Source organism: Heptranchias perlo, chromosome 16 (assembly GCF_035084215.1).
Source record: "Heptranchias perlo isolate sHepPer1 chromosome 16, sHepPer1.hap1, whole genome shotgun sequence".
NCBI lineage: Eukaryota > Metazoa > Chordata > Chondrichthyes > Hexanchiformes > Hexanchidae > Heptranchias > Heptranchias perlo.
Window position 1 is genome coordinate 3,847,909 of NC_090340.1, and position 6,000 is coordinate 3,853,908.

The following is a 6,000-nucleotide window of genomic DNA, read 5'->3' on the forward strand; positions in this document are numbered from 1 at the left end:
TTGGTGCTTCAGATCATCTTCCCTGCATATGAATTATTTAATCGTGTGGCTTCTTTTGTACACAGTTACTGTGGACACTTCAGGCAAATTGGATCCGGATATTGTACAAAAGAAGGCGCTAAGAGGTTCGAACATAACCTTGAAATGTCCTTTTCCCTTCGATGTCAATCATTCAAACATAAAGGTTCAATGGTGGAGAGAGGGCAACGCTACCTTGCTGCAAGAAGACAGTAGAAAACAGTTCCAAATAAAGAAAGGCCGCGCCTATCTTGATCTCCTGAATGTGCCTGTCCTGGACAACGGGATGTATCATTGTGCAATTAAAAATCAGAAGGAAAGTTTTGGAAAAGTAACTCGTGTACAAGTTGTTGTATATGGTAAGTATGAGTGGAGCTGGAAACGTGAAGAGTTTAGTTGCTGTCGATGCTTAAAATGCGTTTGACATTGAATTCCAAGAAGGAAAAGCACTGTGTATAAAAGAGTACAGCTTTCTACTTGTTCATAACGACACGCGTTCAACTATATGGAAACTTTCCCACTTCCAGAGTCTCTGCAAAATGTGACAACTGACCTATATCTTCAATTGTTACTTAATGTTATGTTCATCAAGGGAAGTAAATTCAAGGCCGGGAACTAAAATGCTTCTTTCCAATTTTAGCACGAAGTATCCCTATGAAACACTTCGTGGTTATTTGCAATATTATAGATCTTTAAAGGTCCAGTGGAAAGAAGAGTTTCGAAGAGGAAGATCCCCATTCCCTCATTTAGACGGCGCACTTCCCGCTTCTGCGATCCAGATAATATTACTGAATCGGTGGAACAGAGGAGACACACACGATAAATCAGGTGTCGTAGTCCAGACCGAGGTTTAAACTGGATCCTTTACGTACAAATGAAGGAAATGATCTCGATGTAACAACAGAACGCGTTCTGTACTATTTCAACTGTTTTCGCGCAGCATGGCCATTCGTACACCATAATATGAATAAAAAGAGGTCCAACTTTGCAAATAAATGTTGTTGAATTCAACAGGGATACATCAGTATTGCTGGGGAGGAAATTGGGTAATAATACCTGTAGATACAGTGACAAAAATTAGGTTGAATTCTATTCAGGATAAATCATAATTACAGATACAACTACGATGCCAGATCACAAGCATTCGTTAATTAATGAAAACAGAGTGTAGATAAGAGAACAGGCCAAATATTTTGCTTTATCTCTTTTTGTTCTTTACCATTCAGCTGTTCCCGCTCCGCTGAAGATTGTCGCCATAACATCCGAAGGGGCTTCATCCGCTTTTCTGCGACTCGAGTGCAGAACGGCTGCTTTTTACCCGAAGGACTTCAACCTCATCTGGCAAAAAAATGGTACCGAAATCGTGACTGGAGTTGGAACTGAAGAACAGGTAAACACAGCGGGACTGTATGAAGTTATTAGCTCCATAGAAGAGAAACGGCCAATCGAGCGCGGCACAATTTACACCTGTCAAGTATATCACGTTTCAAACTCAATTCCAACAAATGACAGCTACACTGTTGGTAACGATGGTAATATTATTGCACAAGTCGTACTTGTATTGATTTCTGTGTTTCTTCGCGCAGTAATTGAGTTTCCATCGCAGAAAATGCGGGAAGTGTTTCCTGCAGTTGTTTGCATATCATTCTGTCACATCCGAAGTCTGGGTTTACTCCATCTCCCCTCAATCGGGTGAAGATTCCCTTTCTGTTGGTTATTGGGATATGATGAGAAATAATTTGGACACAAGCAACAGAGCCAATAGTGAACACCAGTCCTCAGCATAAGAACATAAGAACATAAGAAATTGGAGCAGGAGTAGGCCAATCGGCCCCTCGAGCCTGCTCCGCCATTCAATAAGATCATGGCTGATCTGATCCCAACCACAAATCTAAAGAACACAAGAAGTCGGAGCAGGACCCGGCCACATAGCCCCTGGGCCCTCTCCGCCACCCACAGGGCATTGACCGATCCGAACTCAGCTTCATGTCCAATTTCCTGCCCGCTCCCCATAACCCCTAATTCCCTTTACTTCTAGGAAACTGTCTATTTCTGTTTTAAATTTATCTAATGATGTAGCTTCCACAGCTTCCTGGGGCAGCAAATTCCACAGACCTACCACCCTCTGAGTGAAGAAGTTTCTCCTCATCTCAGTTTTGAAAGAGCAGCCCCTTATTCTAAGATTATGCCCCCTAGTTCTAGTTTCACCCATCTTTGGGAACATCCTTACCGCATCCACCCGATCAAGACCCTTCACAATCTTATATGTTTCAATAAGATCGCCTCTCATTCTTCTGAACTCCAATGAGTAGAGTCCCAATCTACTCAACCTCTCCTCATATGTCCGCCCCCTCATCCCCGGGATTAACCGAGTGAACCTTCTTTGTACTGCCTCGAGAGCAAGTATGTCTTTTCTTAAGTATGGAGACCAAAACCGTATGCAGTATTCCAGGTGCGGTCTCACCAATACCTTATATAACTGCAGCAATACCTCCTTGTTTTTATATTCTATCCCCCTAGCAATAAAAGCCAACATTCCGTTGGCTTTCTTGATCACCTGCTGCACCTGCATACCAACTTTTTGATTTTCTTGCACTAGGACCCCCAGATCCCTTTGTACTGCAGTACTTTCCAGTCTCTCGCCATTAAGAAAATAACTTGCTCTCTGATTTTTCCTGCCAAAGTGCATAACCTCACATTTTCCAATATTATATTGCATCTGCCAAATCTCCGCCCACTCACCCAGCCTGTCTATATCCCCTTGCAGATTTTTTATGTCCTCCTCACTCTCTACTTTCCCTCCCATCTTTGTATCATCTGCAAATTTTGATATGTTGCACTCGGTCCCCTCCTCCAAATCGTTAATATAGATTGTAAAGAGTTGGGGACCCAGCACCGACCCCTGTGGAAAACCACTGGTTACTGGTTGCCAGTCCGAAAATGAACCATTTATCCCAACTCTCTGCTTCCTGTTTGATAACCAATCCTCCACCCATGCCAGAATATTACCCCCAATCCCGTGATTTTTTATCTTAAGTAATAATCTTTTATGTGGCACCTTGTCGAATGCCTTCTGGAAGTCTAAATACACTACGTCCACTGGTTCCCCTTTATCCACCCTATACGTTATATCCTCGAAGAACTCAAGCAAATTTGTCAGACATGACTTCCCCTTCATAAAGCCATGCTGACTTTGTCCTATTAAATTATGCTTATCTAAATGTTCCGTTACTGTCTCCTTAATAATAGACTCCAAAATTTTACCCACCACAGATGTTAAGCTAACTGGCCTATAATTTCCAGCCTTCTGCCTACTACCCTTTTTAAATAACGGTGTTACATTAGCAGTTTTCCAATCTGCCGGGACCTCTCCTGAGTCCAGGGAATTTTGGAAAACTATCACCAAAGCATCCACAATCCCTACTGCCACTTCCCTCAAGACCCTAGGATGGAAGCCATCAGGTCCAGGAGATTTATCCGCCTTGAGTCCCATTATTTTACTGAGTACCATCTCTTGAGTGATTTTAATCGTATTTAGCTCCTCCCCCCCGAGAGTCCCCTGTTTGTCCAGTGTTGGGATATTCTTAGTGTCCTCTACTGTAAAGACTGAAACAAAATATTTGTTCAGCATTTTTGCCATCTCCATGTTTCCCACCATTAATTTCCCGGTCTCATCCTCTAAGGGACCTATGTTTGCCTTAGCCACCCTTTTTCTTTTTATATAACTATAGAAACTCTTGCTATCTGTTTTTATATTTTTTGCTAATTTCTTTTCATAATCTAACTTCCCTTTCTTAATCAATCCTTTAGTTACTTTTTGCTGTCTTTTGAAGAATTCCCAATCTTCTATCCTCCCACTAAGTTTGGCTACCTTATATGTCCTTGTTTTTAGTCGGATACTATCCTTGATTTCTTTACTAAGTTTGGCTACCTTATATGTCCTTGTTTTTAGTCGGATACTATCCTTGATTTCTTTACTTAGCCACGGGTGGCTGTCATTTCTTTTACACCCTTTTTTCCTCAGTGGAATATATTTATTTTGAAAGTTGTAAAATAACTCCCTAAATGAACACCACTGCTCATGTACCGTCTTACCCTTTAATCTATTTTCCCAGTCCACTTTAATCAATTCCGCTCTCATACCATCATAGTCTCCTTTATTCAAGCTCAGTACGCTTGTTTGAGAATCAACCTTCTCACCCTCTAATTGGATATGGAATTCAACCATGTTGTGGTCGCTCGTTCCAAGGGGATCCTTAACTAGGACATTATTAATTAATCCTGACTCATTACACAGGACCAGGTCCAAGGTTGCCTGCCCCCTTGTAGGATCAGTTACATACTGCTCAAGAAATCCATCCCTGATGCACTCAATGAACTCGTCCTCAAGGCTGCTCTGCCCAATTTGATTTGTCCAGTTAATATGATAATTAAAATCCCCCATAATTATGGCTGTTCCCTTATTACATGCCCCGACTATCTCCTGATTAATACTTCTTCCAGCAGAGTTGCAACTATTAGGAGGCCTATATACTACGCCCACTAATGTTTTTTTTCCCTTATTATTCCTTATCTCCACCCAAACTGTTTCATTATCTTGATGCTTTGTCCCAATATCATTTCTCTGTATTACAGTGATTCCTTCCTTTATTAACATAGCCACCCCACCTCCCCTTCCTTCCTGCCTGTCCTTCCTGATTGTTAAATACCCTGGCATATTTAATTCCCAGTCGTTGTCACCCTGCAGCCATGTTTCTGTAATGGCCACAAGATCATACCCATACGTAGTTATTTGTGCCGTTAACTCGTCCATTTTATTACGAATGCTACGTGCATTCAGATAAAGAACTTTCAAATCTGTTTTGTGACGCTTAGTTCCTGCTTTTTCCTTTTTTAACACTTTACCTATTACTCCATACCTTCTGTCCCTTCCTGTTACGCTTTCCTCTCTCTCCCTGCTCAGGTTCCCAACCCCCTGCCACTTTAGTTTAAACCCTCCCCAACAGCACTAGCAAACACTCCTCCTAGGACAGCGGTACCGGCCCTGCCCAGGTGCAGACCGTCCGGTTTGTACTGGTCCCACCTCCCCCAGAACCGTTTCCAGTGTCCCAGGAATTTGAATCCCTCCCCCTTGCACCATTCCTCTAGCCACGTATTCATTTGAAATATCCTCCTATTTCTACTCTGACTAGCACGTGGCACTGGCAGCAATCCTGAGATTACTACCTTTGAGGTCCTATTTTTTAATTTACCTCCTAACTCTCTAATTTCCATAATTCATGCGAACTGGCAAATAATATTGCAAGTTCACTGAGAGGGCACGGTGAGGGGTGATGCCGGAAAACGAACCATGCGTCATTGGGATTGGAATAGTTAGTGAGGGTTGACGGCGTGGACTGGGGGAATTGATTTCTTTCACGTTCCCGCAGCCATGTCGCAATCCAAGGTCATTCCCGCATCATCAGATTCACAGTGCGGAGCCGTTGACAATGCACCAAGTATGGAATACTTAGGTTGCTCTTGTGGAAAGATGGAAAAAAGTTTTCGTGAGCATTTGCTCCGAATGGCAATTCTAGCGCATTTGTAAATACGCCCCATTGTCTTTAAGAGTTCGCCCTAAATAAGCAATTGTTATTTAATGTTATGTTTATCAAGGAAAGCGGTATGAAGGGAACGTGGCAGTGGAAGGGTGAATAGGTCGGAGTTGGTCGAGCAGCAAGTGGGTAGGTGAAGCATGAATAATTGCGGAGAGAATGGGAAAGCAGCCACTTAAGGCAAGTGTTTCCCTGCAATATTACCTAAAATATAGGCTGCAGCCATTAGTTAGTCATTTCTCTTTTACAACACACTGTGCCAATCGTCACCTACCGTTCGCGCAATAATGCAGAGAAGATAGCAAAAGAGGTTAGAAAGAGAAACAAAGAGAACTTAGGGGCAGGTAGCAAAAGAGGAAAGAGAACGATTCAGAAATAAAAGAGGGGA